The sequence below is a fragment of the Stenella coeruleoalba genome, assembly GCF_951394435.1.
Source record: "Stenella coeruleoalba genome assembly, chromosome: 10".
NCBI classification, from domain to species: domain Eukaryota; kingdom Metazoa; phylum Chordata; class Mammalia; order Artiodactyla; family Delphinidae; genus Stenella; species Stenella coeruleoalba.
This window is the reverse complement of record NC_137156.1, coordinates 1564945-1589652: the sequence shown is the minus strand read 5'-3', so window position 1 is coordinate 1589652 and position 24708 is coordinate 1564945. Positions and strand designations below refer to the sequence as shown.

The 24708-nt window shown below is 46.4% G+C and overlaps 1 long non-coding RNA gene across 2 annotated transcripts in view; it reads right to left on the bottom strand.

The window, feature by feature from the left end:
* The window catches only part of LOC307192603, a 140282-nt gene that overhangs the window by 97338 nt on the left and 18236 nt on the right, over positions 1 to 24708 (bottom strand). For both annotated transcript variants that reach the window (XR_013830142.1, XR_013830143.1), the window contains exon 3: positions 21433 to 21961. This is a non-coding gene — a long non-coding RNA (uncharacterized lncRNA). The remainder of the gene's footprint in view (positions 1 to 21432; positions 21962 to 24708) is intronic.

Genomic DNA, 24708 nt, shown 5'->3' with positions numbered 1-24708 from the left:
AACTAAAAGCTTTTCCTCTAAGATCAGGAACAAGACAAAGATGACCACTCTTACTACTTTTATTCAACACAGTATTGGAAGTCATAGCCGCAGCAATTAGGCAAGAAAAAGAAATAAAAGGCATTCAAATTGGAAAGGAAGAAGTAAAACTGTTACTATTTGCAGATGACATGATACTATATACAGCAAACCCTAAAGACTCCACCAAAAAACCATTAGAACTAATAAATGAATTCAGTAAAGTCACAAGGGATCTTCCCACTATAGTAGTCACCTCTCTACCTGATTTGCACATTGGATTTTAGTAAAGTGGCTAATTTTTGCATAAGTTAACCAATGAGTAACAATCATTCATCCTTCTTCCCTTTTTTTTAATGAGGTTGAGCAAGAAAAGACTGCAGAATAAACATTAAGTTGTAAACATTTAAATACAAATTTATTTTTCACATCAGCTCACCTAGGGGGAGAGGTGGGGAATAGACACCTCATTTCCTCCATGGACATACCTTCTCATAGCTCTAATGTACAAGCGAATTCACATCAATCCATTTGCCCCACAACTCATAAGAATTACGACTCAGTTGCCTGAAGCAGCTTACTGTTTGTTGCAGGGAGCTCTGTGGGACTTGTGATTGAGTCCCCGTGACACCTTCCTGCTTTGACTCCTAATTTCCATACCCAACACATGTCCTGGGGCAGAAAGTCAGATTGAGATGGAACACGATTACCGCAAATAAACCAGTCAAATTGATGTGAGTGCCATGATGCATGCCAACAAAGAGATTAAATGGTCTTGGACACCTTGTACCCATGAGGCTTCATTGAGGTACACATCATACATCAACAGACAGGATTTGGCACTGAAAAAATGTAGCAGGGAAAGCTGTAAGTCTCCTACACACACAAACTGTGCACACTGATTTTCCAATGCATCTTTCACTTACCCCAGGTTCTGTCCTGAGTGGTTCTCATTGTAAATAACTTTGTGACAGGTCACTTGTCAAATGAGCTCACCACCTGTCCTACCACAAAGTGTGGCTGGGGAAATAAAATTATGTATTTATATTTACCATTTCTTTTTAGTTATCATCAACACCATCAACTTATTATAACAGGTAATGATACTCTCAGCACTGATCATTTAAAGTGTTTTACATGAACCTTTGCATGTCTTGGTGATACCAACCGGTTTTAGGTGGACAAGGCTTTCTAGTTTTTGCTGGTTAGTTCACCTGTGATTACAAAATTCCACTAACATCTAGGAATGCCCTTATATATATATTTTTATAACTTTGCCCACTCTTCAGCACCTCCACACACCAATAACTTTATTAAGTTATATCTTCCCCAAATCTCTTAGCATATAGTAAATGTTCAATAGAGACTGCAAGAAGGAACGGGCAATCTTACATGAGTGTCTCGTGTGCCTACTGCTGTGAAGGAAAATATTTAAGGAACCAGATGCCTCAAAGATGTTAAGAACCCCTAGAATTACCTGCACTTAAAAGAGAAAGGTGCCTCATGAGGGCATTGTTTAAAGCCCTCAGGGACAACTCCAGTACAGGGTCGACAAGACCAGCTCTGGAAACAGTGGGTCTCAGGTCAGGTTTGGGAAACGTGTGATGCTGGCCTCCTCTGAGCAACAGTTCCCGCTCTGAGAAGTCCCACAGAAGGAGCCCTGCTCAACAGCCCTTAAACCTTCCCTTTTCCCCCTCCCTTCCTCCCCCCTCCTTTTTCCTTCCTTCTTTCCTTCCCTCCCTCCCACTCCCTTCTTTCCTCACTTTCTTTCTGTTTTCGGGGCCCCTCACAAGACTAGCCAAGCGCACTCTTTATAGAAGGATTCTAGTCTCCCAGGATGACTTGTGCACAAAGAACAGAGCCTCCATCGTGTGGACGAAGACCTCGACTCTCTCAGAAAGATTCTCCTCCGTGAAACAGGAGAGTACTTACCCCCCAGGGGGACGAGGAGTCACCGAGTTAGTACATGTGTGACGCTTAGAGCAGCAGTACACACCGTCAATACTGCACAAATGGGAGCTATTGTTCTTATATTATTATTATTATTATTATTAATTGCTGAGGTTAATCATCGAGCTAGGCCTGAGTGAACCTTCATTGAAGTGTTAACTGGGGTATACGTTCAGAACACCCTTCTTGGTGGCAAACATTTCTGAATCAACAAATGAACTGGCTGCTCCAGGACTTGCTATTTTTAACATTTTTTAAATGACCTCGCTTACTGTTCCATGGTGGGTAGGCAGCTGTTTGCAATTACAGCCGTATATGTGGTCCACAGGTAAGCCAGGGCTGGGGAATCTGGCCTTTTGTAAAATGTTTTCAAGTAACTTGCTGCCACATTGCACTTGGCAGCCAGATCACAGCCAGTGGAAATGTGCTAAAAGAGATGGGCAGAGCGAGGCTCCCTAAAAACAGAAAAGTGACTCATGCTCATAAACTGTCGTTGCCATGGCAACTGTTCAAACACACTGCCCAGTCTGGGCCTGGCGGCGGGCGGGCACCTCAATGAACTGTTCACTGGCCTGTTGTTGACAGTGTCTGTTTCTCACTTGGGCTTCTTCGGTCCTTACTGGTGTGGCCAGGAGAGAAGTTGCTGCTGAAAAGAAAGGCCTCCTCAGCCGGGTGGGGAGAAGAATCCCCTTCCCGGATGGCTGCAAACCCTGAAACATGTGTGTCCAACTGCACCCCAGCCACCATCAATGAGAGTGTGTCTGGACTAGGGTGGGGGAGTGGGCCAGTGCCTCATTTTAAAATCATGAGATACTGAAACCAAGCAAATAGTTAAACAAAAGATTTCTGGCAAACATGCCCTCTTTTCATCACTGTGAAAGCATCATTTCATCAAGCTTGAGAATGTAGAAAAGGCAGTTTGGGAAACTCTTTATTAGCAAAGAGCCTTCGCTCATTAGATCCGCGTCCATTCAGGCTGCCCCGTTCCTGGCTGTGTCTCTCTGGATGGGCCTGATTTCCCCATCCAGCTGGGGGTGTGCTCACACAAGCGAGTGCGCATGTAGGCGGTACATGTGTGCACACATGTGTAGAGGATGTGTGTGGCGTGTGTTGGGTTGTGGGTGTGACCATGTATGTGCACGTGTGTGGTGTGTGTGTGTGTCTAACAAGGGACAGATGCTCCTGGCACAAGCAGGAAGGATTCCTACTCCAAACAAAAGCCAGTAACTCGGCTTTACGCCTCCCCCGCGGTCACGGCCAGGGCCGAGCTTTGCACTCACTACACAGTCGGGGGGAGATGACCACACCAGGCGCGCACTCGGGAGAGGGAGAAAGTGCACAGAGCGGCTCAAAGCCGCCACCTGGTCCCATGCATTTCCTTGCATTTCCCTGCATTTCCCTGCATTTCCCCTGCATTTCCCTGCATTCCCCTGCATTTCCCTAAGCTGGCTCTGTCAGTGACTGCCAAATATTTAACTAGGACATCAGTTGCTATTACTTCTCTCTAATTTGCCCATGTTTACTGCCCTGGAACAGAAGGGGAAGCAGTGGGGAAGAAAGGAGGGTAGGGAGGGAAGGAGAGAAGATGGAAAGGGGAAAAGAGAAGTGCTTTAGACACAAGCCCAGGAGAGGGCCAAGGAGGGGGACCCACGCCAGCCACCCTGGCCCTCGGGGCAACAGCCTGTGTCTGGGGACAGGGGAGTTCACGGCTCCACGCTGCCATTGCCCTCACCCGAGCGTTCTCGCCTGGGCTGTGCCAGTCGGCCTGGGTGTGCAGGTTCAAAGCTGGCTTTGTGCGTCCATTCCCTTGGGAAATGTATTGACTCTTCCCCCAATGCACACTTTCATATAATTGTTCATGTTCTTGTTCTTAATGAGAATAACACGGTACTCAGGTACAGAAGCCAGGTGTTCTGAAACAGTCATCTTTCAGATAAAAGCTTGGTGGGGGGGGACAACCATGGGGTGTCATCTGTCATCTCCCAAATTCACAGCCGTCCCTCAATCCCAGTTTTCCTTCAAATAAAACCGAATCAAAGTATGATCATTACCAACAGCTGATGGGCATAAATGACAGCAGCAAGCCATGCAGAGCCTTTGTGATCAGGCTGGTTTCCCCATAAAATGCTGACTAAACAAACTTCCAACCTCCATGTCCATCTGTCTAGGGATTTTAAACATGTTCAACGGACTCATTCACAGAACATTACAGCCAGAAGGGAGTTAGAGATCATCTGTGCAAACGTCTCATTTTCGGATAAGAAACCGAGGCCTAACTGTACAAAACGACCTGCCTGAGAGGCCTCGGCAGGTTGCAGGGAGCCAGGCCAGGCCCTGAAGGACATGCCCGTGACGCAGAGCAGGCGGCTCAGGGCTGTTTTACCAAGCGGGTAAGCGGGCCGCTACCACCTGCTTCATTCAAAGAGGTGCTTTTCAGTGAACCTGGCTGCAAACACCACTCTAAAGAGAGGGGTGTGTGGTTGGTGGTAAGGATGCACACAGCCGCTCAGTAAGGTCCGCCAGACAGATCTCTCCCACGATACATTCGCTCCCAATTAACCTTCTGCAGAACAAGATACCCTCCCACTCCCTCTGAGAGCATCTGTGTCTAATCGGCCTGGATGCGGAGGGGCGAGGAAGTGTCACCAAGGAGCATTCTTGAACTTGAACTCAGGCGCTCAAGCTCCCATGGAATATGTCTGTGCATTTGTCTCGCTCAGAAAGAAATACGAGAGCAAAGTTTCCTTCTTTGGGGGAAGGAGAAATAGGCCAATATATTACAAGCTCAGTGCATAAGAGACTTTGGCAAACACAAACTGGTCTGTCTGCTTTATTACTTCTGAGATTATGTGGAAACTAGGTGGGTGGCAAAGTGTAACTTCCTCCTGAAAAAAGGGTAGAACTGACTGTCGATCCACCTCGAGCTGTGAACTATCTCAGGGACAGGCCTGGACATCTTGACGTGGACCCCAGGCCAAGCAAGGGGAGGCTGAGAGGCAGAGTTTGCAATACCTTGGGGATACACGATCCACATGTCTGCAAACGTCTTCATTTTTTCATTCCTCAAATTTTCCACTAACATACCTGGGCTCAGGCTCTATGCCGCAATTTTCCTACAGTTCTCCAAGCCTCTCTCACACCCACACATAGTACAAGGCCTCAGCTGAACCCCACGTCCCCTACTGCAGGGTCCCGTGGTGCTCGGGTGTCCCTGCTAGGCTGGGAGTTACCGATGGTGAAGCACACCTGTCCACGCACACCTGTCTCTCCACGCCCAGCAGAATGCCTGTTACACGGAGAGCCCTCAGCAAGAACGTACCGGCTGGATACACACCCTCTCTGCTTTCGGAGGCTGTGTTCCAAGTACCTCTTTTAAAACTACAAAAGGAAAAGCATTTGTTTTTCTCCAGTCTTGTTTTCTTGACCACTTTCCTCCAACAAAGTACTTTTAAGTGGAGCACGGATTGCGGAAGATCAGGAGAATTCACTGCCGTTTGCATTGGCTGATGATTTAAGACTCCCACAAAATGGTTCAGACGTGGGGGGTTAGGGACACCTTGAATTTGAATCCTGTCTTGAAATAAAGCAGACCCTAAATTCCATCTCCACACAACTTTGAGTCAACAAGTGTATCTCGTTCATTTCTGGGTTCCCAGTAGGTTTTCAATAAAATGTTGTGGAATAATGTCCATTTTTCTCCTACACCAAGAAAACACTGTAACGTAACATTAATGTGCAATCAGATAAGTTAGCCACGAGCCTGCCGTAGCCGATACACTGCTCCAAGTGACCATCAGCGCTACAGAGCTATAGCACCTGGTGGCACGAGCGCTCGAAGTCACTCCCGAAACAGCAATCTGAACACATTCTGAATTATTTGGCTGCCTGCCCCCCAACAACTGGGAGCTGCCTCAGTACAACGTCCACTTCTGCACTGGGCTTCACGAGGCTGTGAGTGCCAAAACGTATCGCCTTAATTTCAGCGTGCTGCTAAAACAACAGGTTTATCATACAAATCAGGGGTGGGCACGCTTTCTCTGTAAAGGGCCAGAGAGTGAATATTTCAGGCTTCCCAGGCCCTATGGATTCTGTCACATTTCCTCAGCTTGGTGAGAGTGTGGGGCAGCCGGAGACAATACCTAAGTAAACGGCGTGTCTGGGTCCCGAGACGGTGTTCTCTACAAAACCGGGCTTGGGCTGGGTTTGCCCACCCTGATCTCAATGATGCTTTGACGCAAATGAAAGCAAAGAGAGTTAAAGGAAAACCTCCTAATGGTTTGAGTAGAGAGAAATGATGGGAGAATGGAACCATTTTGTGGAAGAGGATAAAATGAGGATACCAAATTAAAAATGGAAAAAAACTAAATCTTAATTGTCAACACCACATTCACATTGAAAGCAGTGACTTGGTAGAGTCCCTTAGAGCACTGATTAATAGATGTATCATTATAAATGTCAGTGCACACTTGCAATATAACATTCTGTAAGGTACCTATACAATTTATCAGTAAAGGGAGTTTCCACATAGTTTCATGACTGTATATGCTTAAGTATTAAAACAAAGATAATTTATTTAAACACTGAGGGATTCTGTGCGAATTCTTCCTTTAGAAGAGGTTTGTCTGGACATTTCTCAAGGCTGAGAACCACTGGCCTAGATGGAACTGATGTTCTGTCCACCCTCTTCATCGACTGGGAAGCTCAGTAACAAAGCAGCACCAAGGAGTCAAAGGCCAGACTCCAGGCAGGACTCGCTCAAAGGCCCACGTGTCGCGTCACAGCAGCTCCTCAGTAGGAAGGGGTCTTTGCTGGATGTCGGGTTTCATTTTGGCCTGTTTGGTTTTGTTCCTTTAGTTTCAACCTTTCAGACAGTGTTTCAATCAACACGGAAGTGAGAAAACGCTCAGGTGTGGGTCTCTTTGGAGAGAGTGTAACAAAGTCTCTGAAGCTGACACATGTGTGCACGCACACGCATACGCACATGCACTCGCACGTCGAGCAAACAAGCTTCTGTGGGCGTCCGAAGTCTGGTTGGTTAAGCCCTCAGCCTCCCCACAGTTGTCAGCTCCACTGCTGAGTGGGGCTTTTTGTGAATATTTTTTATCCAGTTAGGGACGTTTCTCCCTATTCCTAATTTGCTGGGAGTTTTTATCATGAAGGCGTGTTGAATTTTATTCAGTTTTTTCCTTCATCGATCAACACGGTCATATGATCTCCCATTTTTTCTCTAGTAATCTGATGAACATATTGATTGAGTCCCAAATGTGAAACCACGCTAACTTCCTGGAATGAAGCACACTTGGCACAATGTATTGATATTATCCTTTTTATACATCACTGGATTTCATTTGCTAATAATTTTGTTAGGAAATTTAGCATCTTGTAATTTTCCTTTCTTGTAATGTCTTTTTCAGATTTTGATATTCAAGGTAGACTGGACTCATAAAAAGAGAAAGTATTCCCTTTTTCCTATGTGCTGGAAAAGTCTGTGTAACATTATTACCGTTTCATTCTTAAATGTTTGGAAGAAATGACAAATGAAACCATCTGGACCTTATTTTACCTCATATAAAGGATCCCAGAAATCCTACTTCGCTTTTTCATAATAGGACAAAAGTCAACACAGACATCAGATTATGGACTGGAGCCGCCCACCTCCAAGCACCTCCCACTCTCATCTCGTCCCCAGGATGTGCAGGAATGGGGGCCCCTGGACCACAGCGTCATCAGCAGAAACCCTCCAGCACATCTCAGCCGCACAACAAGTAACCGCAGGCCGGTGGAATCGGTACCAAAATTGACCGTTTGACACGCTTCCCTTGCTCTCTAGGGATCCAAATCTTGTAAGACTCAAGTTCCGAGGGCCCTAGATGGGTCAGAATGAACCACATTCTGCTAGGGTAAAAAACAAGCCTGGACTCTCTGGGCCTCCTCCGTCAGAGATAATTCAGGTGCTTGCAGTGTGTCTGTTCCGGTCCATCCAGCGGTCTCGCTGTGCCCTGAGGCCCTCTGGGCCCAGCTGATGGAGCAGTGCCTGCCTGGAGCATCCCTGCCACCGGCACGGAGGGAAGGGGGAACAGGGAATCGGGTGCCCAAAGTGGCAGGTATCACCCACACTCACATCCCACCAACTCCAGAGGGACAACCCAAAGGAGCCCAGCAGGGCAGGGAAACATTCGAGCCACATGCTCTCAGCAGATGAGAGCAAGGACCTCGGCATCCCGCCCCCCACCGCCCCTCGGCCACCGTCCCTGAGCTGCTGTATCCTGGACGAGCGACCTAACCTCTCTAGGCCTCAGGGCTTCATCCCCTGAGGGAGGCTTGTGACAATTTGCACCAGGTACATAGTGAGCACTCAACAATGGTAGTTATTATTATTTCTCACTGTGTCCAAGAATTCTTGGTGGGGGTGGGTAGGGCAGAAAAAGGAGAGAGAGAGCAGACTGGGAACCATTTTTCTAAAGCTTTGTGGTTTCCGGTAAGACAAGAGCACTTCCCACCATCACCCCCTAACACACGGGGATGTACACAGACACACACCCACACCCCCACACACATACCCACACACCCCCAGACACAAACACCCACACAGATACACACACAGGGATGCACATACGCATACACACACAGGCGCTGACCTCAGCTTCTGCACCCAGGTCACAGCTCGCAAGGCAAGGGCTCTGTGAAAACGTGTCGGCCCATCAGTACTGCAGCAAGCATGGGCCGATTCCCAGGCGCTGCCACGCTGATTACAGTACGTCCATTTCAGGGTCATCCCAGGATATCATTTGGGTCATCTGGATGAGGTTTTGTACCACTAAATCGTGTTGTTATCTCTAACAAGTGTTATGAGGTTTACAAACGTAGATCCATTTAAAGTCCATTTTAAAGGGCATAAGCCCCAGCTGGTGCCAGGCTACTCTTCCAGACACACACACATCTTCCGGGAGAGCTGGGGGGACCAGGACAGCATCCTCAGGGAAGAGGAGACACAAATGCCCCCAGGGTCCCCTGGCACCCAATGCGTGCTTCCAGCCAGGCCACCAGTGAGAGGTGGCTGGGGTTTCTCTGTGGAGGCTGGAAGAGTATCATAACTAGAAAGACCTTTCCCACTCCAAGATTATTTTAAAACCTTTTCCGTGCTCTCTTTAATACTTTCATTGTTTCATTTGTTTTACGTTTAAAGCTTTGTTAGATCTAGAATTTATATGGAGCTAATATTTGAGATAGGGATCCAGTTTTATTTAGATGTTTGAATCTTCATGGATTCCCTTTATCAAATACTGAATCTTTGCAGGTATTAGGGTCAGTGCGTCCCACAATTTATCTGGTATAGCTAAACCCATGATTTATTTCTCTTATCTAATTGCATTGGCTAGTACCACCAGAACAATGCTAAATAATAATGGTAAATGTGGAAATCCTTGTCTTGTTCCTAACTTTAATGAGAATATTTCTATTTCCCCATGAAGCATGATGCTGGTTTGAGGTCGAAATAGGTACCTTTTATTTTAAGTAAGTATCCAACTATTGCTAATTTTAACTCCAAAATCTCAGTGGCTTTAACAAAAGTGTTTTTTTTTTTTTTTAATCAAATCACAGCCTGCCATGGGTCATGGGGCAATGAGGGCTCTGCTCTCTGCAGCCTTCAGGGACCCATCCTGGTACTACGACTACCCAGGGCCTCAGGGGCCTGTCTGGATGTCAGAAAAGAGAAAACATGGAGGGAATTGTCTGGGAGATGTTCCATGGACCAGGCCTAGAAATAGCTAATATCACTTCTTCCTACATTTCATTGGAAAGAACTCTTACACCTGCAAGAGAAGCTGACCAGTGTAGCCTATCTCTGTGCCCAGGAAGGAAAGGAAACAGAGTTTGGTGAGTGCATTGCTGTGTCCATTATTCCTATAATGCACACCTGTATGCATACTCATCCCTGTATGCAGTTTTATGTGTCTAAATATGTAGTTTACTGTATCAGTCGGGACTAGCTTGGTTATGCTGCAGTAACAGACAACCAAAATGTCTCAGCTTATTCCTTACTGAAGACCCGCCCACCTATCCAATGCAGGTCAGGGGAGTGACTCTGCTCATCCCAGTTACTCAGGGACCCAACCTGACAATGCTTCCATGACAGTTGTGGCAGGAGAAGAAAAGGCTGGAAAACCAGGCACCAACCACATCCTGTTAACCAAGGCCAGTCACGTGGCCATGGCTAACTGCCAAGATAAGGAGATGCCATTCCCCCAGGTGCCTGGATGCAGAGGTGGGCAACGCAGAGTGAATTGTGGAAGGAGCTGCCCCATCCATGCGTATAAAACTATGAATGTGTGTTCAAAAGCCCATCTCACATCTAATCTGGTAATATTTTCATGTCCACAGATGTGCATTACTATCACCGGAAAATATGCACAAAAATGCACCTCCCTCCAAGGACAGGATCACGTTCTCAAAGATGGTTGAGACCTTCGTCTGCTTGGTACCAGAGCAAACTCAACAGAGCCTGTCCTGGAAGTGTGTCTGCATTTGTTTGTTGTAAAGCCGATAAACTGACCTTAACGGGTTGGACTAAACCATTCCACGAGTCTCCATTCCAGGGACTAACATTTATTGTGGCTAAAGATTATATTTCAGTTGGAATCTGTCAAATACCACAGAGAAGCCAAAACTGAACTCTCTGTTAGCAAAGGTCAAGATTTGTGGAAATTAAATACGAAAAAAAAAAAAATATCTTTGGCATTTACATTTTCGATAGTCTTCTCCTTCAATTTTAGAAAAAAATGACCCCTCTTTTCTTTGTGGATGGTCAGGTACAAAGCATTACAATAGAGTGTATCTATTCGAGGGAAATAGATCAGTCAACATGAATTAAATTCCTGCTAGGTGCAGCAGCCTTGGAATGTGGGTAATTTGTTTTTTCATTTCCAACCATTATTCAAGTTTCTAACCAGAACTTTCTTGGTTGTTGGATGGGTCAGAATAGGTCAGCATGAAACCTGAGTTAAAACTGCCATTTGGGATGGGTGGCCTTCCAAGGTTTGTACAAAGTAAGCATGGTGGGCGCGTTATAGGATAACATCACCTGTCCATCAATACCTGCCCCGCATTTTGTTCCCTCAGGCCGCATGTTTAGAAGCAGCGCCTCTACCCTCACCTGGTGTTTGAGCAGACGGTCTGGCTAAGCTGGAAGCCCTCCTGTTAAAGAGACAGAGAAGGGGATCTTCAGGGAGCCCCTCAGCGTCTGGGACTCCACCTGCACCCCTGCCTTTCTCTGGCCTCAACAAGGTCTACCTGACTCTGCAGCCCCAACTGTCCCCAGATTCGCCCCTTTTGCTCACACTTGCTGAGAAGAGCTGTACCCCAGATTCTTCACCAAACCACGGAGACACACAGCAGAATAAACGTCGGGCTCTGCTCCTGAGAAAGCTGCAATCCAGTACGAGAGCGGGCGTGTGGGGAGGGCAGCGAGCAGCCCCACTGGCCACCTCGAGCATGTGCTGACTTCATCAGAGCTGGAATCCCACCCCCAGAACGGCAGGACTTCCGCGATCGTGACGTGCGCTTTCCTCGATCATCTGGGGACCCTGGAAGGCTTTCCCGCAATCTCCTCCTGAGGAAGGGGAAGCCCTCCAGCAGCAGCCTCGCCCGGCCCTCACCGCCCCCCACACTGCTCCAGTGCTGGCCCCTTGCCTGCCGCCCCTGCCGACTGCTGAGCCAGGGGGTCCTCAGGACCCTGCAGCCTCGACACTCCTTGTGTGAACCCACTCGGTCCCTGTCACCCAACACGCCGGGCAGTGGCTCTCAGGGCTCAGTCCTCCCAGACCCCCTCGTGCACCCTCTCCCGAGGCCTCCCTCCCCAAGGACACTCAGCTTCAGACCTTCGCAGGTCCACGACAAGCTGATTCGCTGGTGGCGTGACCGCTTTCCTTCTAACCCTGGCAACACGCTGGCTTCATTTCTTCTCTTTCAGGCACTGGTGCTGGGACAGGCCTGGGTCTCTGGGCGCCTGGCAGGCGAGGGGCCCTCTTCCCGGACGGCCCAGCTGCTCATTCTGTGGCCTGGAATCCGGGCACGGCCCACAGCTGTGCAAGCAGCACGTTGCACAACTTCAGGAGGGGACTGCTGGGTCGGAGGACACACACACAGCCTCACAGAGCAACCAACCGCTCGGCAGAACGACTGCCCAGTGTGCATGCCTGTGAGCTACACCCTGTCTCCCCACATTCCTGTCAACGCCTGAGTCATCCAGCCCTCTAATGCGGCCATTCTGACGGGTCTGAAGTGGTTTCCATCACTACTGTTTCTAGAGCTGGACCATCGGTGACACTGGGCTCTTGTCATTCAGAGTCGGCCTTGGTCATGAACCCGTGTCTAGTGGGTAATCTGGAAATACGCTTCATCTGTATGGCATACTTTAAAGATGACACGTAATTGACAGCCAATCCCCCTAAATATTAACTGCAAATGCATCACCTCCTGGGGTCCTCACACCTCCTGGGGTCCAGTGCGGCTAACTCGGCACCTTGCCGAGGCAGTGGCCAGACGTCCCACAGTGGAGGGTCGGGGCCGTGGGGAACACGGTCGTAGGCTTGCCGCCAAGTGCTGGAAGCTGATAGTGGTGATGGTTCCACAGTAATGTGAATGTACTTCGTGCTGCTCAACTGTCCACTTAGACATGATGAAATCATCAATCTTATGTCTTTTTTACCACAGTTTTTAAAGCCACTCCTTGCTTTGTGGAGAACTGTCTGGGAAGGCAGGAGTGGAAGAAGCAGAAATACCAGGTAGAAGCAACCGTGGCAGCCAAGGCAGGAGTACGGGCTTAGACAGGAACAGCGGCAGTGCAGGTGCAGACGGGGAGGATTTGGGAATCCCAGAATTGCCCTCCTAACATCAGTAATTAGTACCTGAAAATCACGTTATGTGCGAAAGCACTAAGAGCCTGTTTGCCATTGTCTGTAAAATGGAAAACAGTCACACTTGCACTGCACGACGACGGTTTCCCAAAACATAACTACAACAGCGAAACACATGCATAATATCTAACGGTAGGATGTACAATGTTTAAATCGTTTCCTGATCTTCAAATAAGTAATGTGGCTGCTAAATGCCACATGTTCATTTGGTTCGTAGGCAGTAACGTGTGCAGCTTGTTATGCTCTGACATGAACACCGCATTTGCAGTGGGCCATGGCGAGTAACCCAGCCATGAATTCATCTGCTTAAAAAATGCAGACTAACATTGACAATAAAAAAATAAGGCTCTTTCCTGTAATGAACTGTCACTCGCATTATTCCCAGGTTCCAGGGATTGGGGCGTGGGTATGTGTATCATTCTGTGTCCCATGAGCTAGAGATCCCAGCAGGGACGGATGGAACAAACCTGAGCTTTTCATGGTGATGCTGAGCTGATGACAATGGTATCTCTCACCCCTGATTTCTGACTTTGTGAAATAACAGATTTCTAAATTGTTTAAGAAGAAAGCATTTATATTAGTTTACTTTGTGGTTTTCCAACTGCTATTAGCAACACCTTCATATTGCATGATTTTATCCTGTTGATACTTCTCATACTAAATTTATACTCGTGAACACCAAAGTAGACTAAACTAAACAAAGTAGACTAGACTGCAGACTAAAACTGCAGGTGAGTTAAAGATCCCAGATAAACAAGGAAAAAAAACCTTCTCTATAGATAATCTGCCAAATTATGATCCCTAATTGGAGGATTAAAACTTAATGTTTATTATTAAAGTATATTTTTGAGAAGGAAGAAAGACTTGCTGTCTTATCCTAAAAGGACTGAGGTAAAAATGCAGCCAGTCATACAGGGACTAATCCATATTAATTTAATATAAAAATATAGTATGCCAGCTTTTTCTAAATTTGCTTTTCTAAATATGCATCTAAACTAGATGTCTCAGGAGTCCTTATTAATAAAACATGATGTTGTTTCTAAGCAGAAGGAGCCCTGGGGAACAGTGCTGAAAAGAAGGAAAAAGCAAGGAAACTTCAGAGTCTGGTCTGCTTGGAGAAGGATTAAAAATACCCGCAAGAAGAAAAACAAGAGTTAGAAAAAATACAAGCGCACTTTTTTTTAATCTCTCCTGTTTTCTCCTTCCATATATGATTTAACAGAAGTGTTGCTTTAATAGGCTCTCAATAAACACAGCATACTGAATGAGTGAGTGAGTGAATGAGTGAACAAATGAACACATGAGTGAACGAATGAATGAGTGAATGAATGAGCGAGCGAGTGAACGAGTGAGTGAGCGACCAGGAGGCTCACCGCCCAGGACCCCCGCCTATGGAGGGTGGTGCAGAGCGCAGGAGGACGTGAGAGCTGCCACGACTTACCGCCCCTCCCTGCTCTCCATGAGCAGATCTAAGGCTGCTCGGAGTCCTGAAGTCTAATCGTGACCTCGTCCTCCTAATGTAAGACCCAAATTGTGAAATCACATAGACTCTACTGGGTGTTTTTGCTTTTTTAAAAATATTTAGTTAGTTAGTTAGTTGCAGGGGATCTTAGTTGCAGCATGCGGGCTCCTTAGTTATGGTATGCAAACTCTTAGTTGCGGCATGTGGGATCTAGTTCCCTGACCAGGGATTGAACCTGGGCCCCCTGCACTGGGAGCGCAGAGTCTTAACCACTGTGCCACCAGGGAAGTCCCTCTACTGGGTTTTTATGTTGTGCATTTCATGCATCAACACACCGTACAAATAAAAAATAAAGGCCCAAAAGACTTTGAAAGTATGATGGAAACAAAGTGGGCCAATTAATGTGTGAACAAGAGTCCAAAAGAATGGCTTAGTTATGCTACGCAACTTCATTCATTCAAGTAGTCCAAACACCCACTGCTTATTTAAACCTACATCCCAGTCCCGACTCAGAAACACGTTTTAGGAATTCCCTGGTGGTCCAGTGGTTAAGACTCTGAGCTTTCACTGCTGAGGGCCCGGGTTCAATCCCTGGTCAGGGAACTAAGATCCTACAAGTCACACGGCGCGGCCGAAAGAGTAAGAAATGTGTTTTAATAGTGCAGACAACCTAATCTAGCCATTCAGGACCTCCGTTTCCCCCAAAGAAGGGTTGGATCAGGTGGTTGCTGTGGAATCTCTCAGTTCAAGGACTCATACTGTCCTTTTAGTGAGCAGTAGTTTGAACTGATGTCTAAAGAAGTACACACGCCAAGCTCTCTGACTAGGCTCTAACCACTAAGTAAGAAACCTGGGCTATTCGCCAAGAATCTTAAAACTTACTTAGAATTTTAAGTTGCCTCATGGATACGGAACGAATCTGCTTTTAACCAAAATATTTGATTGGTGTGCTCATACAGACACACTTTAATTATCTATTCCCAACTTCCAATATTACAAAAGTTATTTTAAAGTCTAAATCTATAATTAATAGGCTTTTTTGTGTGGGGAAGGAGGCTGTCGGTTTTTAGCTAGCATTCTAAAATCCTGCCTAGGAATAGACTTCCCTGTCTTCAAGTTACGTATGATGGAAAATTTAAGTGTAGTATTATCATTTTGTGCAGATTTAGATATTTTAGCTGATCTAAAATCATAAACTATACGAAATGTATGCATTTATGGAGATTTCCCTAAATCAACCCTTCCCTTCACCCCCACTTTTAAAGAATTTGGCCCATTATAGCTGAACAAATTCTGGTTATATGTGTTTTTTCCACGCAGCTTCTATGTTTTAAAGTGTTTGCACACTAACATTCTATTCAAAACTAATACACAAGTAATGTCAAAAGCAGCCATATTACAGAGGTAGTAGCAAAAACGTTTCATTAAATTAATTCCCAAAATCAAATGTGCGGTTCCCAGCACATTTATTGAGAAGTGACGGTTTGCAGCAAAAGGGTATATACGGATATAAACGTCAAGGCCTTAATGATCAAATCAAAGTAACTCCATTAAAATTATAGTGTTCTATATCAACGAAGAATGGATTTAAAGTACAATGAGTCAGTAACCACAGACCCTCACTGTAACCAATAATTTTAAGCTTTCCTCCCACAAAACATTTAATGAATGAGATACAACTAGCTAAGGTAAGTTTCACCTTCTTTTCCTTAATTCGTCTTCACTCTGGGTACATTTTTTAAATGAAAAGACAAAAAAAAAGGCTGAAACCAGAAGTATTTACAAGAGGGATTATTAGCACCACAAAGATTTATAACTCCCGTAACGTCCATAAGAATATAAAAAATGGTTTGTAGCTATGTGTGATGCCAATATACATCAGCTCATACAGAAAAAAAATCACACATAAAGGTACATTTCTGTGAAATCCACTGGCAAGGGGAAGGAAAGACAGACTCCTTCCTTTGTAAACAATATTATTTGTAAATCATAGGGCTTTGCATTTACCGCAGTTTCTGTAAGTGCTGACACAAACAGCCTTCCTAGATTAGGCCAGCAGGTGGCGGTATTGACCGTTTGCCAGAACAGCCTGAACCTGGCTGGAATTTCTCATTGTTTCAAAAGAGTAATTCCCAAGAAATACAAATGAGTTAATCTTATCTCTGTTTTGAAACTTTCAAAGATATTATTCCATCCTATCAGAGACTACTGTGAACTCCCTTTGTAAAGCCTGATGATCCATCTATTTCTCTTGGCTCGGTCGTAGAGCATTCAAGAGACGGGGCGTCTTTCATTTCCAAGTCCTAGTAGCCGATGGGATACTTTATCTGTTTCACAGCCAGACAAGCACCACTGTTTACCCTGCCCAGGACAGAGCTTTGGAACAACAGGGGAATTTTCCTATCAACATACAGAGCAACATACCCATGAGACAAAAACAAGTTTGTATTTGGAATTACAAACATTACAAGAGTGCAGCCTGCTGATTAGTTTATAAACCCACTATCAGGTCAGGATCTTCTGACAGACTTCTCTTTTACTGTATTTTTATTTGATATCACTTATCTGTGGGTGGAACAATCTCTGACAGGAGGACTCTGAATCACATCAACAAGATAAAATGAATACCGTCAAAGACCATTTATAAACATACATACTGGTGCATCATCTAAATAAAATTTTCTCACTCTTTTTTTTATTACCAGACTTTACACATTCCTTTCAGTAGGCACTGCTGAAACCACAGATGAGTTATTTATCCTTTTCAAGTAGGGCAGGGGTTGGCAAACTTTTCTTAAAGGGCCAGACAGAAAATGCTTTAGGCTTTGAGAACCAAAACTGAGGATATCATGTGGGTACTTATACAACCATTTAAAAATATAAAAACCATTCTTAACTCAAGAGCAGTACAATACCCAGCAGCAGGCCAGACTGGGCCTATAGCCCCGTAGTTAGCCAACATGTTTCTAGAGAATAAACTCTAGCGTGGGTTTTTCTAGCCAAGTACATAAAGACTCTCAGAAAGACTTTAGCCTTGTATATTGTTTTAAATTTTTTCCTGTTTAAAGCTATACAGTAGAATGTTATACTCATATTTCATATTTCAGAATATATATTGTATTATTATCATTAAGAAATACAATCCTGGACCTGAGATCAGAAAATTTGGTCCAAAAAACACTCGTGATGCTGTCTAGTGGGCTGGATTTGGTGAGGGACCACGTTGGGCTGGACTAGGGGCAGGCCGGAGAGAAAACAGCCGCAAATAAACAACCACAGCACATGCTTTTCAGTAAAGGCCTTAGTTAGAAAGCACTCAGTGTTAGTGAGTTTTCATTTAAATTTAAAATTTACACTTGTTAAAAATCATTAGCACTGTAGGCTTTTAAAGAAAAGATTCCCCTTCTTGCCAACTTTGCAGGCGAGCTCTCCTGCAGCTGGTGTCCATGTCTGTCCTCCGTGGAGATTTGAGGGACTAATGAACGAATCTGTAGAACTAACTTAGAATGAAATGTGAGTTATGGGTTCACAATTTCTTTTTCTTCCCTTTCACCAGATCACAGGATATTTCGCAAAGTAGATTAGCTAGTAGGAAAGGAATGGCATAAAATAACAGACTCACTCAATAATTATTTTATCTTTGACTTTACAGTATAGTCAGAAACATTCTCAGAAGCTTGCTTTTTAGAAATGAGGAAGAGAAACCTGACTGGGTATGCTGTGTGCTGGGCCCTGACTGGAGCTGGGAGGGGACCTTCAATAGAGCGCAGTCCAACCCCTTGTTCTGCATATGAGTAAACTGTGGCCCACAGCACCTGCGTGACTTACCCAAAGTCACACGGCCAGAGACTGACTGGGCTTTTGCCTAGGCTGCTTAAAACCAACTTTATAGTTCCAAGGGTGGAGCTAAAAGCAAGTTATCTTTCTTTCATTGAATGGGTCTTTACTTAGACTCACAAGATAAGCATGAAATACAAGCTAATTTGAATGCCTACTAGCCTTGCCCGGCGATCCAGTAAAAATGCGGATTAAGGGTACACGTCTCCCCATTCCAGGCTGGTTCTGGTGCAAACCGCAGAGAGCTGTGGGGCAGTTAATTTGCTCTCGGGGAGCCCGCAGATGCCCAGGGGCCTGGATCCTGCCTCCTCTGGGTGGGGACTGGCCATACTGTGTCTGAGGCTCCCGAATCGGGAGGAGATTCGGACAGGAGACAGGACAGGAGAATACCAGCCTTGCTGTAAGCAGCCCTGGCGAGGCTGTTCCCTTAACTATCGTCTAATGGAAATACCAGTCTCTCAAAATGCAAGGTTATGACATTTTCTCAACTGACTACTAGGCTCCCAAAGTTTTTCCTTTTAAACTGAATGTAATGATGTCAAATATCTAGGAGTATTTTTATTGGGATGCTATACATATACTATGCTAGCTATTACGGAGAATAATGTCGTATCTATCACCTTTTACCAAACAGTTCAAAGTTCTATTAAATCCTGGAGCAAATTTACCCCAAGCTGACATTACTTGTGATCCTTATCTGTTGTCTACTTCAGATATACTGGAGGGAGCACACGGCGTGATTAAAATAGAAAAGTCCTCTGGGACCTCAAGAAATAGTCCCTCTGGAGTGCATTTAACATCACAAACTAACATCCATTTGCAGAGTAGGTCTCTTTCTTTTAAATTTACAGGGTTGGGATCACAGGACAGAAAGGACTGTTTTTCAGCGCAGCGCCCAAGGGTTATACTTAAGAGCTGGGAGACTGGGAAAACAGTCGGTTATTTGAAATTCCTGCCAGCTGTGTGGTCTGTTTTCTCCCAGGAAGAGGCTGACTAAAGGTGGCTTGATGTAGAAAGAGCATCTACCAGCAACCGACCAGCATGACCATCTACACTTATGGCAGGATATTGGGCCCTTTTCCTTCTTCACAGCAGCCTCAATGAGGGATTTATCTTAGCCTTCCTTTTTTTGTTTGTTTGTGTGTTGGTGTGTATAAGATGGGACGATCTTTTTCCCAGCTTAGGAGATCTGCAGGCACTGTTGTCAGCAGGTGGTTGGTTGGGACCAACTGGCTGTTTGCTCCGCCGGACTGGGACTTTGCTTTGGACTCTGTCTCATTTTTGTTCTAAAGCCCTTTTCAAAATGTTCTGCCAGTTTTGCAGTAAAGCTGAAGGGGCTAGTTTCCATTCTAACTTCTCTTTTCAAATTTGGTCTCCAATTTCAGCCTCAACTCCATTGACAAAATGAGATCAAAGCACTGCTTTTACTCCCAAATGCTGTCCAAAGGGATATTCTAATCTAGACTGAAAATCTCCTATAATTTCGTTTCTGATTTTTGTTGTTGTTGTTGCTATTGAGATATAACTGCAAATCACACTGTATTAGTTTCAGGTGTACATCGTAATGATCTGATATTTGTATACACTGCAAAATGACCACCAAAACGTCTCATTAACATTTGTCATAAATCACTGTTACAAAACATTTTTTCTTGTGATGAGAACTTTCAAGATCTGCTCTCTTAGTGACTTTCAAATATATTATATAGTATTATTAACTATGATCAGCATGCTGTATATCGCATGCCCATGATTTATTTATTTCATAACTGGAATTTGTAACTTTTGACCCCCTTCACCCATTTCACCCACCTCAACCCATCTCTGGCAACTACCAATCTGTTCTCTGTATCTATGAATGTGGTTGGGGTTTTTTATGGGTTTTTTGGTTTCAGATCCCACATATAAATGAAATCATACAGTGTTTGTCTTTCTCCATCTGACTTATTTCACTCAGCATAATGCCCTCAAGATCCACCCATGTTGCTGCAAATGGCACAATTTCATTCTTTTTTATGGCTGAGTAATATTCCACTGTGTGTGTGTGTGTGTGTGTGTGTGTGTGTGTGCGCGCGCGCGCGCGTGCGCACGTGTGTGCGTAAGAAGGAGGGAAGGAAGGGATAAAATAATTGCTTTATCCATTCATCCATCAATGGACACTTAGGTTATTTCCATGTCTTGGCTATTGTAAATAATGCTGCAATGAACACAAGAGTGCATATATCTTTTCCAGTTAATGTTTTCATTCTCTTCAGATATATACCCAGGAGTGGAACTGCTGGGTCATATGGCTGTTCTACTTTTAATTTCTCAAGGAACCTCCAGACTGTTCTCCACAGTGGCTGCCCAGTGTACATTCCCACCAGCAGTGCACAAGGGCTCCCTTTTCTCCACACCCTCACCAAGACTTGCTATTTCTTGTATTTATGATAATAGCCAATCTGGCAGGTATGAGGTGACATCTCATTGTGTGTTTGATTTGCGTTTTCCCTGATGATTCAGGCACAAGGATTAGGGTTGAAGACAGTACATATAAGAAGAGGATTTAGACTGAGACAACGCCATGAGAGCTGGCAACAGTCAGTGGGAAGATAACGCTTGTGCACCCCATGTCTCAGGCCCCCAGACCGTCAGCCGCCTCCAGATGGAGACCCCACAGCCTGTGCGCCCAGAAGGCAGTAAAACAGCAGGAACACCCCCCTCTCGAAGCTAAGCTCTCAGGACATAGAATCAAGACAGAAAGGGAACCTCCTCGGTTTTACTGATGACCCACAGCAATGTCTGTCCAAGCGGATGCAGGTCCGGTGAGCGCAGCAAACGCACAAATCTGGAGGTCAGCTCAGCAACAGGCTTCTGGAGCCTGTGTCCTACCCTGCAATTCTCCTTCTTAGGACAGCACAATGCAAAACAACAGTAAAGCAAAAAGCAGCAACAAGGGATGAAAAAGAGTAGCCTGACTACACCAAGGATGCCAACGTATTGGGAACCAATCATAAAGTCTGGGTTTCAGGCTGAGAATAAACAGTCAAGGACCTCAATGCAGACAGAGTGGAGTTTAGACCTGCTGCTGAGCCATCAGCCCGCACTGCGCGAGCGGGTGCAAGAGGCCCGGGGTCTACACCCGGCGGCAGCCTGGGGTCCACGACAACAGGCAGTGCAGACCATAGCTCGGTGGGACCTCCACGACAATTGCAGAAATGAACAAAGACCACCACATGAGAAAAGCAAAGCCATCTGTTCAGAGCTCACCTTAGCAGGGGACTCAGTCCCATACTTAAGTGTGGCAGAGACTCCAAGCCAGGAAGAGAAGCGGGAAAGCTTTACAGTGGAAAAAGGGAAGCTCCGGGTGTGCCCTGACTGGAGGCTGCTGACGTGGGGAAGACGTCAGCAGGCGAACTAGAAGAGGGGTGTCCATGTGATTGGTTAGGGGTGCGTATTCGGATTTCTCTGGTTGGTCCTACGCTGGAAACGGGTAAAAGGCAGGGAAGCTGTCGGTTGTTAATCAAGTCCTGGCCATTTCTGGCCGACTGTCACAGAGGTTGCTGTTTGGCTTCCTGGACTGGTTGCCACAAACAGTGACTAGGTTTGCTGAACTGGTTACCGTGGGTAACGACCTGCTTCTTAGGCTGGCGGCTGCAGACTGCGGGTCGGGGCTCTGGTGGCTGTCCGCTGCTGTGTTCAGTCTCTCAGCCCAGAGCCTTCAACTCAGCAATGTCGCTCCTGGGAATTTGTCTTAGGTGGATGAAATGGGCTGTGTACAAGGCTACACACTGCAACGCTGTTTTGAGAGAAAAAAGGAAAGACTAAAAACAACCACAACGTCTCTCCACAGGGCACAGGATACAGAAGTGAGGGTGCAGCCCTTTAAGTGAATACTAAGTCAGCGTCCCCTTTTCTGTGTTCCCAAGCCCCTCACACAGCACTCACGTGGCACCCCTTTACCTGTCAGGCTTTTCTAATGTGTGTTTCAGGACTTGAAGCAAAATTCAACGTTATTAATCATTGTGTCCTCTTGATAAATATTTGTCAGTTGAGAGTGGAAATGCAGGGTAGCAGTTCCTCTCCAACCAGAGGCTAGGCAGTCATGAAAAGCAGTGCCAAGTTTAAATTTCACCCAGAGAAAAACACAATTCCATAAATCAAAGCATTGTTTTTGAGGAACAAGTTTATTTTACCATGAATTTGGGTGTTAGAACACATTTACAGAAGCAGTGTGGCTGTTTAATTCAAATTAAATAAGGTTCTTGGAACATTATCTAAAAGATGTCGCCAGCAGACTTCTCCAAAGGCCCACATAGTAAATATTTTAGGCTTTGAGGATCATATTGTATCTGTCACCTACTCTTCTTTGTTGTTCATTTGTTTGTTTGTTTTTAACAACCTTTTAAAAATGTAAACCTTGGACTTCCCCAGTGGCACAGAGTGGTTTAAGAATCTGCCTGCCAATGCAGGGGACACGGGTTGGAGCCCTGGTCTGGGAAGATCCCACATGCCATGGAGCAACTAAGCCCGTGCACCACAGCTACTGAGCCTGCGCTCTAGAGCCCACGAGCCACAACTACTGAGCCCGTGTGCCACAACTACTGAAGCCCGCACGCCTAGAGCCCATGCTCTGCAACAAGAGAAGCCACTGCAATGAGAAGCCCACACACCGCAACGAAGAGCAGCCCCCATTCACCGCAACTAGAGAAAAGCCCACGCACAGCAAAGAGGGCCCAACGCAGCCAAAGATTAATTAATGAATTAATTTTTTTTAAATGTAAAACCTTCCTCGTTTCTAGGGCTGTATAAAAACAAATCACAAGCTGGATTTGGGGTTCACAGACCCATGCCTAAAAGCCAAAGTTCTCTGACTTCCTTCTTAAGAGAAGAAGAGGATACTGGAGAAATGTCTAAGTCTGAATATCTAAATATCACGCACTCTTTCCTTTGCTGCATCAAGGTGCCTCTCACGACTAAAACAGTGCTGTGAGGCATGAATCCCTGTCTTAGCTTGTATCAGGCCCTTCGCAGGTGTCACACTGAAACTCTAGTCTCACTGCACTCTGGGGACAAAGGGAGGAAAATGTGGTCCAGCCGGCAGCACCCCGAGGAGCAGCCCTGAAACAAGAGCACAGCCAGAACCCAGGGGCGTGGCCCCCGTGGCAATGGACATCTGGGCCACCTCCCTGCGGTGGGGCCAGTGCCGAGGGCTGCTGGTCCACCGCGAGCCACAGGGGACCCACGGACAGCCTGGGTGCCTAGTTCAGCCAATCTTCAAGGGCCTGAGGCTCCAAGACAGGATGGGTTTGATCCTTTTTTTTTTTTTTCTATTTTGCATGCATTTATTTCATTCTATTCACATTGTACAACTGTTATACAGCCTATAAAAAGTACCAAAGCCTAATGCATTTTCCAATGCCAGGTCAGACCTAAGCTGTGAAAAAAGGAAAAGAGTGCAGGAAGGTCCAGGAAGAGCTGTGTGTGGGTAGGAGGCCGGCCGCCTGGCACCTGACGGCTCACATAGCCTCTGTGGCCACCATACCGTTCCTGCCACGAGGCTTCCTTAGTTCAAGCTGTCTTTTCTTTTGAGGACGGGACCAGGAGACTCTGAATGGGTCTAACCTGGGTTGCCTCTGCTCCATCTGGGTTAAAATTCATTTGGCATTTGCAACAGAGTTGTCTGAAACAAACCTTATTTGCTGCAGAAACGCCTCATGGATGCACCGTCCCATGTGATCTGACAATATTTACACGGAAGATAGCCCTGCTTCGGATCCCACACTGGCAGCTGGGCTTCCTGAGGGGCCCTGCGGCATCTCCCGGGGCTCCTGGCACCCTCCTGCCTGTCACCGCAGCCCCTGACCCTGGTGGTGCGGCTGCCGCCGCCCACCCCACCCCCACCCCCGAGCCGCAAGCTGGTCTTCCCCCTCCTTCCGCGCACGTGAAGCCCTGGGCCCATCTTGGCTGGCAGGGGGGCCCTACGGCCAGCGCTGCCCCAGGGGAGCAGCCATGCACAGTCCCAGGCCCCCACGAGCTCAGTGTGGACCTGCCCACCTCCTGGGTGTCGGCCTCATACAGCCTCACATGCAGGCTGGGTTCACCCAAGAGACGGTGGCTCTAAGCTGCGCCCTCTTGTAGGGGTCCCCGCAGTCACCGGGGGGCCTTTTCAGGCACCAGCCACCCCGCCTGGCGGGGAAAGCTGGGGGACCGGTGCTGTGCCTCCATTCAGACTGTTTGTGCTCAGAATCCAGGCTGGGCCAAAGGCGGGTGTCCCTTGGCCCCAGCAAGAGCCTGGTGGACAGGGCCTCCGCGGCACCCCCTCGCCCAGGCGCCTGATCAGGTTGGTTCTCACCCTTTCACGACGAATTCGGGTGTCCGCGTCAGTCTGGTCTGTCAGCCTTCCGAAGGGCTGTCGCCTGCACCAACTCTGTCCTTCTCCTGACCACACCATACAACTACTTCCTGGGACCAAAGACCAGCTTATTTGCTGAGCTAACGTATGTGAAGCACTTAGAGCTGTACCGGGCCTGTAAGCTGTGCTAC